The sequence below is a fragment of the Tauraco erythrolophus genome, chromosome 11 (genome assembly GCF_009769465.1).
Source record: "Tauraco erythrolophus isolate bTauEry1 chromosome 11, bTauEry1.pri, whole genome shotgun sequence".
Taxonomy (NCBI): Eukaryota; Metazoa; Chordata; class Aves; order Musophagiformes; family Musophagidae; genus Tauraco; species Tauraco erythrolophus.
Window position 1 is genome coordinate 5,245,056 of NC_141475.1, and position 14,262 is coordinate 5,259,317.

The window sequence follows — 14,262 nt, forward strand, 5'->3', positions numbered from 1 at the left end:
AAAAGACCTAACCATTGTTGGATGTGCTCCCAGGATTTCCTGAATATCCTTGCCTCTTTTTTTCATTGTACATATGTACTTGGTTCTCCTGTATTATTTTAAATAAGCTGAGAAAAAAATCTGACCAGGAAGCAATGGTAATGCCACCCTCATAGCAGCTGCAATAAGACTGTAATACTGAAATGTTAAGGGATAATGTTCTAACATTCAAATGCCAAAAGCTGCTTATAGAGGGAAACATCTAAGATGTGCTTGTGCTGGTATTTTGATGAATGACAGTTGGGGGTAAACCTGAAGTTCTTCCAGATTTTTTTTCATGAAGTAAAATAAAGACAGAAGAGCTTCACTTTTCAGCTTTAATGGGTATCCCGTTATAGAAAAACAGAGACAGGGAAACCAATATTTTTCCACACTCTACAGACCAACAATTTATTTCAGGTTTTCCCAGGAAAAAAAACTGCAGTGTCAAAAGAGAAAGAAAGAAAGAAAGAAAAAGAAAGAAAAAAGGAAAGGGAATGGGAATGGGAAAGGGAAAGGGAAAGGGAAAGAGGGAAAAAAAGGAAAAAAGGAAAAAAGAAATAAAGGAGAAAAGGGAGAGGGAAAGGTAGATAGTTATGTGATATTCTCCAGGTTACAGTGTGAGAGGAAGCAGTTAAACTCAAAAATAATATGATATTCATATCAGGATTAACATCAAGATTATCAAGATCAACACCAAGATTAATGCCCCTGACCACAGTCGGTCACTAGTGCAGGACCAGTTCTGATATCACTATGATAAGTGTACGTTTAGCTCCCACTTGAAGTCTAGGATATAGGTGCAGATTTTGTGCTGTCAACTTGATCTGCTACAGCGTAAAACAAGCACGGTGAATTAAGATACAACTGAAAGCTTGAAAGTGTTAATTTCCACAGATGTTGGATTTTTAACAAGGCCTTGGCTATACTGTTCTTGCTAGAGCTCCCAGAAGATGATGAGAGGTGGAATGTATCCTGCAACATTTCATCTCAAAGCTCTAGTATCAGAAATTTCACATAACTGAAACATATGGGGTTTTATTCTTTTCATTTGAGAAAAAAATCTTAACTGTGCACCAAGCCAATGGTTGGAGAGATGAAACACGTTTCCTGTACTGCACCAAATCCAAGTACATTCCTTTTATTCCCCATACAGGAGAAGTCGGAGGCCAAAAGGCAATCACCAGGCTTGAAAAAGCCTGATGACTGATGTGCACATGGGGATTTGTGTCTCCAAAGTGATCAGAGACCAATATCTTTCCTTTCCATCTTCATGACAAACACCACCATTGTGCAATAGTGATAAGCCCAGGGAGCAAGGCTCACTCTTTCAACAACCACGCATGAGGAGCTAGTTAATTTCTTTGGCGGGGGCAAGACTAGAAAAGCTTCAAGAACGTCTCTATTTCCAGAGTATTGACAAGCCTAAGGTCAAGACTGTGTTTTGCAGAAAACTTTAGTGACTCCACTGGGGCATGAATGCTTGCTGCTGCTGGGGAGGGCATGGTTCAGGAAGAGGAGAGAATTGGACCTTCACACTATGTGAGCTGAAGGAAGTTACCATTCTCAAGCAGTCTTGAAGGCTCCACCAAATTAGGTATTGTAAGACAGCACTGAGCTTTAAGCTGTGACTGCTTGGGAAAAAAGCCCTTGAGAATCAAGAGTGTGAAAGCCTTCCCACCCCTGTGAGTAACTGTGTAACTATTATTTCTTTTGTCTCCTATAAAAGAAAAAAAGCCTGGCACCACATTATAAAGATAGACTGAAAACATGTGCTGACTTGGCATCTAGTTGTGTCATACAAATTTTAAGCCACAACAATGCAAACACAGGAAAAATTTGGATACTGCTCAGCAGTAACAGGGAACATTGCCAAATCAATTAGTGCCCTCATAATAACGAATCAGGACAGCTCACTGAGGGAAGCACGCCTTATTTATGGAACGCTTGTATAATAATCCAACATGAGTTACTATACTGAAACTGCAACACTAACCAAATGCAACATGGACTTTATAAATCATGCCACACTATACATTTAGACATACTCACTTGCATAAATTTACTTAAATCAATGTATATATTTACTTGAGAATTAGTTTACAAGAATATGAGTTTTTTGGCACTGCACAGTTACCCATCAATCTCTCCCAAAAGCATTGCATCCTAAGGTGGATGCTAACACTTAAATCCCTGGCAAAAAAGGAAATGGAAGTACTTTTCCCGTTTCAAAGGACACTTGATGACACTCTGATAGCTGTCCTTTGATTTTTTTTGTGTAAAGTCCTTGTATTTCAGCCTTTTCAGGATGAAGTCTGTGATGCAGAATGCAGCTTCCTATTTTGATAGCATCACCGAACAATGAGCATTGAGTACATTTATTACATCTTGGTTTCTCTTCTACTCGAGTAGTGACTTACCCTTTCTGCATAAGACACCAGTTTTTTAAGTTCAGACACCATATCAAGTTGTCAGACAGAAATACGTTTCAAGAAACGTCAGCTACTAAATCTGATCCTTAGCACAAGTGTGGAAGAGTTGCAGTGCATCAGGCTGGTGAACAGTATTACTCTTAAAACCGCCTCTACATTCTTGCTACCACTGCTGCACATAAAGACATACTAGGCCATAGTTTTTGCTGCTATAAATGACCTCAGCTTCTCTGAAACTCTGAATAACTAAAGCTGGAGTGTGCCCTGCCCATTACCTTTAAGCAGTTTTGTCCATATTGCGTATGCAAACCCACCCATTTCTTACAAATACCACCCAAATGCGTGGAGCTCACAAACTCTTGCCCCAAAGTCTCTGTCTCTAAACCACTCACACAAGTAGCCCTGAATCACAAGAAATGCCCTTCAGGAGTTTCAGCTCGCAATTTTCAGTCAAAAGCTACAGAGCCTCTGAACCAGGGCTTCATCATAGGAGGATTTGTGATTAATGCAAGATTTCATGCTAAAAGAGAAAATCCTGCACACGTACCTCATGTTTACATGCAGGGGGGTTGCCCCATAGCAAAGTTAAACCTCACACAAGATTCACTGGGTGCGGTTTCTCAGCGAGCAGCAATGTGTAATCAGCACTAGGAAATTAAGGGAGTCCCTCACAAGTGAACCCTTCAGAGAAGGCAAGGAGGAAAGTGATAAGGGTGGGAAAAGGACAGAAACTAGCAGCTAGTGATGATTGCTAGAAGATGAATAGCAGCAGCTCAAAAGCAACCAGAGAGAAAGGAAAACAACTTTTTATTCTTCAAATTGAGCTTCAAATTGATATGAAGGACTGTCTTTAGCCTATAACAAAAAGCAGTGATGAATCACAGGAAACTGCTTAGACGCAGACTCATCAGTTGGCACCAGGAAGGAGGTGACATGCTCAGAACTCACCCCTAGCTCACACCGCAGGGCCTGTCAGTGTGCTGACACCTTAGCGACTGCACACGAGAGATTCCCCCTCCCCGTCACTACGCAATGAGGCTGCCAGGAACTATTCACTGCCCTGAAGAACCTACAGTAACCTACTGATCTGCATTAGTCCAACTCAACAAGGAAGGCTAACAGTCATGCAGTTTGATTTCCCCAGGCGTAATACAAATACACATCCCTAAGAAACAGAAGAGCAATCTGCTTTACTTAAAATGGTGGTTTCCATGGAAAGCTTGTCTCCAAATAGGCCTTTTGCAAGTTTTCAAGGCTAGTGAAAAGAAGGGCACTGTCCTCTCCACAGTTAAGAGGCCTACCCCATTTGTTACTGTTTCTCTTGGCCACCTTTGTGCTCAGAACTAGAAACTGGACAAAACCAAAGTGCAACTGCCTGGTATCTGGAAGCCATCCTTCAGCTCTCATCCTCCAGCCTCTGAGAGGTGTTCAGCTCCCTCTGAGGCACTGCAATTATGGTCTTACTTTTGAGCGGAGTGAAGGTATGTACCCAAAGACATTTGTCTAGCTCTTTGGAGACCTCAAAAGTTTGAGATTTTATGCCAATACAACAATCGCTCATCATTTCTGCAGTTAGTAAACTCCTAACAGGTTTTTTTTTTGCACAGCTGCTGTTTGCAGAACTTCTTTGTGCAAAGCCAGGCTTATAAAAGTTAGGTTTCCTTAGGTGACAGAATTACACTGGCAAGGGCTCAAAATTAAGAGAAATACAGCTTTGCTGGTCAAAAGGACAAAAAACAATCCCAGCCCCAACTAAGGTTTGTTTAAAAATAATAGTAATGAATTTTCCATAGTCATTTATTCAGGGAACAAAAACAAATTGTCAAGCCACTTGAATTTGAAATATTTCATCAGTCTGGAGAGTATAAAATGAATGGTAGCGGTCAAAGCTGAGAAATGGAAACGCAAGATGAGTGTGGCAGGAAAGAAAAATGAATTCCTTTTATCGTGCAACTGCTTGATCAGCTGCACCACCATTCCCAGCAGGTACTATGGTATTCAGGCTGGGTCAGTCTGCTTTTCACTTGGGAAGGGGCACAAGGCACAAGACTACGTGTCTCAATGCAGAAAGACTTAAGGAGACAATGAGAAGGTCTAAAGTGGATATACTGAATCATCAGAAAACATAGAATAAAGACTAAAGCTTAGGGGTGGGAGTGATCACCTTCACACTGAGAACCACTCATTCATCCCAAGGCTCTCCTCAGCTCCAGCAAAACCTTCCACTGCGGAACCTGGTTACTGCAGAGACAGGCTCTGGAAAGCACTGTGGCAGCATAGGTGACAGAGGAAGAGTCCTTTAACTAGGAATAGGCAGCTCTTACTTCAGAAAGCAGAAAACATTGAAAGGGTCTGGGAGCAGACAGTACTAAGAGAACAAGAACATTTACAGTTTCCCATAATTCTCAACGTTGGAATGTGTTATTTGTCTAGTACAAAAGTCCAGGGAAAAAGGACACTCACTCTTCTCAATGATTGTAAGTCAACTCCATTGATAGATATGTCCTGCCTTTCCCTCGTTAGATTTCTTCTATCCACTCTGTTTCTGGAGGGGTTCTTCTTCAAAAACAATATTCGAGGATGTTGTGTACTTCAGAATTTAATTCATTAGCTTTTCCTCTGTTAAGAACTGGATTCAAAGCCCAAGACCGTCTCAAAGAAAAGTAAGTGTGGTTATTTCATCCTGTTCGCTAGTAGCCATCAAAAAAAGCAACCCAGAACTGCACTGAAGCAGAAATTTCTGCCCCAACAAGACCTAGAACTGGAAGAGCAAGCGTGAGTGCTTTAAAAATGTTTCAGTCCTGAGCAGTACATGGGCAGTCCCGCCAGCACCTGACTGTGACATATAGAGCACAGGCTGCTACCATTAAGTGCTCTGCTTATGAATAAAAGCAAACCGTAGCGTAATAAAGAAAACCGAACAAGGGAGGGGAGAACTGAACTGCTTATGCTGCCACATTGTGGTTTGAAACAGCATTTATTGCCCAGTGCATCAGTCCAGTTTACACAGCATTCAGACTCTCGTAATGCAGCCTGAGTCCTGACACCCGATTCAGAGACAGCAGAAAAAGAAAGAATTGATAAGAAACAAAAATGGAAACTCCGTTACACGTGAAGAGGCACAAAGCCTGAACTGTAATGCAAGCAGCAAATGCCAGTTCATCATGTTCCCTAAGAATGTATTCAACGTGGCAGTGCTAGTGAACGTTTAAGGACAGTTTTCCTTTCCGGCAAAATCATGCTAGCACAAGAATAATGAATTTTTCCTTGTTTTCCTCCTTTGCTGTGTTTCCTACATAGCACCAAGTATACTATGAGCACTTCTGAAGAGAACAGATATTTAACTACAGCAGTATTCAGATGAAACAAATTTAACAGCATTAATGAAAGACAATGACTGATGCTGCAAAATATACAGAACTCAGCTTTGGTAATCTTTCCGCGCTCAGTGGGAGAAACGCCAAAGATTTCATTCGGATGACTGTTAACAACCAAAGCTCAGGCAGTTTCCAAGAGCGGATTCTGTACTATGTAAAAATCTTATTAACACATACAGGTCACGACGAATCTGCAGAAACTGCTGCACATTTACCTCAACTACACAAGAGAGAACCCCAAAACAAGTTAAATTTACAGCTTGGGGACAGGTAGGACACAATTTTCCTTTCTGCCATTAGTTTTAATTTTTGCACAAGAGAGCAGATATGCCCAAGGGGGTGATGACTGGCACCTCTGCACAGGCTGTGCCGATGGCTGGGGGTGGCGGCAGCAGCCCAGTGCAGAGAGTCCCAGCCAGCAGCAGGTGGAGCCCGGCCATAGCACTCCCCCGTTCAGGAAATTATTCTCTTTCATCTGGGCTTTCTGATGATTCTTGTAGCTGATTTTGACAAGCAGGAGTTGAGAAATGGATTATTCTGACGCAGTAAAATTATACTTACTTGTCCTAAAACTGTGTAGTAGAGAGAAAAAAAAATACCCCTCTCCCCCCAATTTTAAAGCATCTACGTTCATAATGTTTTCAGAACTGCTTTCCCAGATGATCTGAAGAAAATCAGAGAAGAATGTACTGAGTGCAGTTTCCAGAGATACGTGGCTCCCCACTTTGGTATAGCTAGCCGAAGACATACCAGAAATCTCACTCCAATGTTCAACAATTTTGTGAGGACTCCAGCCCAACAATACATACACAAGAGGTTCAGACTGCTTAGATAAGCAATTCCCAGCATCTGGATTTACATTTGGAATTTATAGTACCGGAATCTAAATCTCTGGAGAACCTTTCAGGTCTAACATCATGCATGCTACATTTCCCTCCAGAGAGACTTTCTCATCCCTGCTTGAGCTCTACAATAAAAATGGAAAAGGAAGCCAATATTTAATATAAAAAGGACTCTGACATGGAGCTGTTGGAACTAGTCCAGAGGAGGCCACGAAGATGACCTGAGGGCTGGAGCACCTCTCCTATGAAGACAGGCTGAGAGTTGGGCTGGTCAGCCTGGAGAAGAGAAGGCTCTGGGGTCATCTTCTAGCAGCCTTTCAATACCTGAAGGAGGCCTACAGGAAAGCTGGAGAGGGACTCTTTACAAGGGCATGTAGTGATAAGACAAGAGGCAATGGATTTAAACTGAAAGAGGGCAGATTTAGATTGGATATAAGGAAGAAATTTTTTACAATGAGGGTGGTGAGGCACTGGAACAGGTTGCCTAGAGACATTGTGGATGCCCCATCCCTGGGAGTGTTCAAGGCCAGGCTGGATGAGGCTTTGAGCAACCTGGTGTAGTGGAGGGTTTCCCTGCCCATGGCAGGGGGGTTGGAACTAGATGGTCTTTGAGGTCCCCTCCAACCCAAACCATTCTATGATTCTACAATTCTACAGTTCTACAATTCTATGAGTCTATGATTAAGGCCTTGTACCTCTCATGCACAGCTCAGAACAAGCCTGACCTGTACACCTGGCAGCCTCCCATTATTTGAGAGTATCTCCAGTGAATCTGATAGTCCTTCCTTTGCTAGCACTGTCTGTCCAGAAAGTTTGCAAAACTGATGAAGGCAGAGTTAAGCTTTGTCTGGAGCATGAAGAGCAATACTAAGGAGTTCAGTTCTGTTTCTGCTGTTAATTTACAGGGGCTCATCAGAGGTTTGATGTTGCTAGATCCTTGTTTTCCTCCAACACTGCGCAATTGAGTACACTGTCTTTGCTTGTCTGTCAGAAAGCGGATGACTCTGGTTCTGGAGACTCATCCATCATGCTGGAGATTAAAATTTTAACCCAAAATATGAAAAAACTGAGCAGTGGAACAAGAGTTCAATTAGACCAGGCAGGTCTCTTGGGGGCAGCGAGTGTCTCCGTTTACTTGAGAACCCAGATGTGCCCAGGCTGGGGTCTCTACTGAAGCTGCAGCACTTCTGCCTGGCAAAGCATGCTGAGGTGGAAAAGCTCAAGAGTCAGCTCTACTTTAGCCTATCCTGACTTGCTCCAGGTGAAGCTGAGCTTCAGCCTCCAGAGTGGAAAGCCTCTTTCCTCAGCCTATTAGGTGTAATTCAACGTGTTATTGTCTCCCTTTCCAGGGGAAAGAACAAGCTTTCTAAAGCAAGTCATCCACCCACAGACACAGAGCAGATCTCCAGGGTTTGAGAAGATACTCAGAAAGAAAAGGGCACCACCTTCCAGCACATCAAGCACTCAACCTTTTCTTTATCCTCCTCTCCTCACAGCTCCCTTTTACCCTTGCAGCTACTCTAGGCTTTTTGGACCTACCCTCACCTGTTCATCCTCAAACACCACTATTTTCTTTATCCCTGGCCTGTCTCGTACTAAGCCACCTCATGCTTTTTTTCTCCCCTTCTGCAAAGAAATAAATTAGTTTTCAGACCATGCTCTGCTGCCTTTTCTAGGAACAAGAGCTTCCTTTCCAGGCTACTATTCCCCCAGCTTTCTTCACACTGTGGCAGAGTGTCAGCTTTTCATCACACTTGGAAGCCCTGGAAGGCTCTTTAAGAGACATTAGGGCTCCTGGCCTGGAGGGCAGTTAGGTACTTGAACTTACTCTGTTCTGCGTTTTTCTTCGTCTATTTAGATGTTTTTTCAGTGTTAGAATAGCACCAATCAGCAGTACAAGCACACCCATACATAGCCATAGAACAAAGCAATGGGAAAGCGCTGGCCATAGCAAGTTGTTTTTGAGAAGCCCACACTTGATTCCAGAGGGCAAAGACAGAAGCATAGTTCCCCCACGACCTGGGCAGGTAGGATCTTCCTATATGCACAGAATGGCTCGCACTGTAAGTGTGGGATGAGATCAGCCCAGTGGCGAAAGAGAGCGATTGATCCAAATGGCAAAATTCTCTCAGTTCGAGTGGCCAAGGAGACTAGATGGAGGAATCATAGAATTATAGAATGATTTGAGTTGCAAGGGACCTTCAAAAATCATCTAGTTCGAACCCCTCTGCTGTGGATAGGGACACCTTCCACTCCATTAGGTTGCTCAAAGCCCAATCCAACCTGGCCTTGAACACTTCCAGAGATGGGACATCCACAGCTTCTCTGGGCAACCTGTTTCAGTGCCTCACCACTCTCATAGTAAAGAAGGAAGTCAGTAACCTTGTAATATTTCAAATATCTGCTGGCAAATCTACAGACCTTATGAAACAGGACTGCAATACCCTCCAGTGCTGGAAGAGGAGAGTCAAAAAAAGTTCCTAGTCGGACTCTTCACAGGGAATGTCTGATCCCTATGGTGTGATATCAGATTAGAAAGCCCTAAGCAGGCTACTGCACCTGCACTGTAACATGGAGATACTAAATCCCCAAGAAATGTATTAGCTCCAAGCTACACCACGTAAGAGCTGCCTCCTAGCAGAGGTGATGAGCATGTACAGCTTCAGGAGCCAGCTTGCCCAGAATAGCTGCTGCACAGCTTTCCTTTCAGGGCAGAAGCATATCCTCAGCCCTACTGCTTTCAAATCCCAACACATGCTATTGCACCTTGGGCAACAGCCAGATGCCAAAGGAAGGTGGGCAGCCAGATGTCCTCAGTCAGAGCCAACAGAGAGATTGGGTATCTGTTTTTCTACCCAAATGCACCAGCTGTTTTAGTGAAAGATAATAACTCTCCCTCTGATCTTGGCTCACAACAAAAGTAAAAAAGTCAGATTTTCTGACATATTAGAAGGCATAGGACGGGGCTTGGCAGGAGGGAAACAGCTTTGGATTAGATCTGTGCAAGTCACAAGTGGTTTGGCAGAATTTCACTTGCTCAAACATTCAATTCGAGGTGAAGTGCATTGGGCATGAAGTTGAAATTCAACTTGGGGTAATAATCCTCTAAAGCACAGTGTAAATCAAAATGCAGCATGTAAAAACGTGCAAGATTATGCAACTGTACTCCAGAAAACACCTCCTCTTCAGGTCTCCGAAGTAAGAGGAGTCCACGTGGTCCCTAGTTTCCAGGCATTTATCAGCAGAAGGAATATATTTCCCTATTATTAGAGAAAAATCTAAACCAAAAATGTATTCATGGGCAAACGTAGCCTTCTTCTTTTCTTGCACTAGGTCCATTGTACCAGCTGTGTGGCTGTGGGTGGCAGGAGTAAGTCATAAAGTAACAGAAACACTTCCTTGGGTATCCTGAGGGAGTTAGGAGCTCCAAGGCAAACCACACGCTCAGTGGCTGGGGTTTCAGGGCTCCATCACAACCCAGGGAACAACTCTGCAGCCAAAGCCAGCTCAGCACCACTTTCGCCACTCCAACTTTTTTCCTCAGTTGTCATTCTTCTTGCACGGGTAAATCTAAAGTTCAAACACAATCCTCAAGCCCTTTTCTCAGAAACGGGCTCACGAGCACTTCTAAAACCACTGCTACCTCTTTCACAAGGGAGGCACTGTAACAGTACCTCTTCCTCTGGATTCAACCCAGAGCAGCTAAAGCCAATGTTTCCTGTCTCTCACTGCTCCCCTGGATCACCTCCAAACTGTTCTCTTTTTCCCCTTTTCACAGCTTCTCTAAGCTCCGAGACCAAACCCAAAGTTTTAGCCTATTGCTCAAAAAACGCCTATTGCCCTGTTTCAAGTTAGCTGCTTGATCACCATCACAGTGATAATTAGCTATTTGATTAACCGTGTCTGGAGAGCTGCCATGTGGGACACTGTTCCATTAGAATTTCAGACAAAATTTATGCCTATTGCATTGACTGGCAGAAATGGGTACGTCCATGAAGTTTATCAGCTGGTGGCTTTGCTATGCAGAAGTGAAACCCAAAAGTACAGCTAAGCCAGCATGTTATTATTGTACTAGTCCTGCTGTATCTGTTTTTACCATGTTTACCAAAGTAGAAAGGCAGTATCTGCCTGTCTTCCCTATTGCATTTTTAAAAGAACAGGCTAAACAAAAACATCCCACAGGACTATATTTGGACTTTGGTCTGTCCTTCCACAAAAGGTCAAACACTTCCACAACCCTATAAAGACTTCTGTTTTCCTGCACACATCTGTGATACTGTTTCAGTAGCAGTCTGTTCCTTTTCCAAGCAGGGACCATTATGTTTCAATTGTTGCTGTCTGTGGATGACTCCAACATACCTCTGCAACTTCAACATACCATTATACCCCTGCAACTTTTATCAATCAAAGGGTCATGGGAGCAGCTCTTCAGAGCAACATCAAGAACCACTGCCCATCCAATATTTACTACTATGCCAATAATGAAATTGCCAAATTTTGGTGTGACCAATCAATTCACCATCAGCTAAAACCCCATTATGCTCAGTCATGGGCCCACTTTTCCATCTTCACTCCCTCCTAGCCCCTGTCACTACACAAGCCACTCAGAATGGACATATGGAGGTGTCCATAACTGCAGGAGCACCACTGAGGAGACCTTGGCGTGAAGCTCCCATATCCTGTGCTAGAGCTCCACAATATCCCTGACAACAAGAATAGAGCAAGGAGGATGACTGCAAAAGGATAAAACTAACAATTCTACCCAAAGGACACAGCCAGCTGATACACTCCTACATGGAATACCACCTCCCACTGAAGGTTTCTCTCTGGCAGCTGGGCTGCTACTGTCTTGGTTTTGACTGTAAAATCCAAACGGTTCAAGGAGCAATCCAAAAATGAAAATCCAAACATCACATTATTCCACTGTTGTTTTCAACTTCAAAGTGGAGGGATACAAGTCTTATCAGTACTTCCAGCTTACATTTCTGGTACCAAACTTTGTAGGAAAGTTAGCTCATATCCATATGGGTGGGTGTCAATAGTTGTGCATCATTCATCTGTGTTATGAGGCAGGACATATTAGTTCAGACTCAGCTTTATGTTAACATGGCTGTGAAGATATTCTGATGGAAGCAGGTCACGTATTTCCAGCTTAGATATCCGGAAAACTGAGCACAAGGTTGTCTGCACAACTCTGAAAAGCATAATCAAGACATCCAAATTGGCATATCAAACTCCAGCACATGTGCATTGTGTCCTCTAAGGACTTGTCTCCAAGTTATTTGGATTAGGAGCCATCAATTTAATGCACTGTTCTTGGAAGATGTAACTGAGGCTCAGAAAGTCAGAGGAGGAACCCAACACAGTTTTTCAAGAGAATAAAAGGCACTGACAGCATATTGGAGCTTCTCACTTTGGGCAATGATACAGACATAAAACAAATATGACTATTGCGTTTCAAGCAGAATCCTTTTAGCAGGCCTGCTATGTTTTAAGCCACAGGGACTTCACACAGATGAAATGCTCTACTGGCATCTCCTGCAGGGATATGCTTAATAACAAGCAGCATGCAAAAGACGTCTTTGATATAAATCCGTGCTTGGGTATGCAGCAAGAAGAGAAGGAACATCTGAAAACCAGACACCTGAAGAGCATGATCTGCTACTGAAACATCCAGTTTATGAAACATCTGTAGGCAGAGCCGCCTTCGTATTCTCCAGAGACACAAGTAGATTCAGTGTCCTCTGCTGCTGAAGAAGTGAGAGGCTATTTCAGATTTATACTATTTAAAATAATTTCAGTAATTGTCAAGAGTTAAAACTGCCACAGTGGTTTCTTTCTGTGCCTGAAAAAGCTGGCTGAAGTATGGAGGCCTGTGCCATGATTCAGCAGGAACAGAGAGGGCAGACTTACTCCAAAGTCTTCACTGGCAGGAGTACACACAGAGATAGAGTTCTCTGTTTGTAAAGGCATTCCCAACACCTTTTCTCCCTTTGGACTTGCCAAGGAGACAGAGCTGTTCAAGGAGGGTGCACTCATTCAGTTCATGTTTGCCAGCATAAACTGAAAATCCCAAAGGGGCAAAGTACCAACATCACAGTTTACTTTCGCTGTCAGAGCAACTTCTGCCTCAGGAAAAGACAGACACCAATAAAACCGGTAACAAAGCAATACAACATACACACATTACCTGTGTATGCACAGGGAAACACACAGTTCTGGCTAATTTTAAGCAGTTAAATATAATTTCCAAATTCTTCCCATAGACCATTACAGTTTTGAATTTTTCCTTTCCAGGGTCTGGGGACTTGCTCTCCAAGAGCATGGTAAAAATAACTCCCTTGGCATCAGCTTAAATTTACAAGGTACACGTTGTACAATGTGTAAGTTGTACAACAAGCCCTAAACATTTAGGAATGATTTTAAAATAATGTTATATCTCTGTATCAAAGACTGAGAGTGACTGAGAGCAAGATCTGAAAAGGTCTACTTATTTCCAAGGCCGAATTCTTGCTTTAGTGGGGTTTAATAGTATCCCGCTTGCAAGAATACAGCCTTGTGTTCTGTTCCCTTTACTTTTGGGGCAAAAAAGGTCCCTATTGATTCAGAAGTGAAAGTCTTGTTTCTTCTTTCTTGAAAGCCTCATTTATGAGAATGACTGGAATAGCAGAATACTGTTCTCAGAGAGCAAAGGTTATTCTACTTCCACAATTAAAGGTTTCTTTCAGAAAATATCAGTAAGTCAAAGAAATTTTGCTATGTCAAATTTTCCACAGATATTACCTGTGAAAACCTGCAAATATCCTGTCATTTAAAAGATGATAAATACATACTAAACATCAATAAAAACATGGCTTAGATTTAGTAGTGCTGTGCAAGTGTGGATAGTAAGAGAAGGATTTACTCCAAAGACCTTTTGCCCAATAGCCCCTACTCCAAACCCCCATATTCTCTGCTCCCAGGCTTTAGTTGCTCCCTGTGCCCAGGAACACCACTGCCCACTGCCAAAGGCCTCTGCCTCACAGTCCTCCTTGTCCTATGGGGAGGAGGGTGTCACCTGAGGATTCAGGTTACCTGAGGACTTGTTTTTCAAGCACAAGATATTCTGAAGGGTGAGATAATATCTGAGGTGCCAGATGTACACGACAATAATTCATGTCAACACTGAACGTTCCGCATTTTTTGTATTTTCTATTGTGTCACAGTTAATGCCATAGTTTTTGATGTTTAAATAATTTCTACGCTGTTCATAAATTCAAGCTGAGAATGAACTGAGCATAGAAATGAAGCCTATTAAGCCTCCACAGCTGAAAATAGTCTCTTTTGAAAATTATACGTAAATTGCCTAAATATGTCAGCAGGAGAAACTGTTCATTCTTAACACACTTTGGGCCAAATTTCATACCAGCATACTCATCTCTCCAGAAAGTGACTTGTGCCTACAAATGCTTTATTTACTTCAACCTAGCATTAGCCCCTCATGTCCAAATCTGTGTCTTTACTCTTGTTTGAGAAACTGATTGGATTGAAAAAAGACCCAGGTTAAAAAAAATACAGAATGCATTCCAATGGGCTAAAAATCCTTAAAGATGG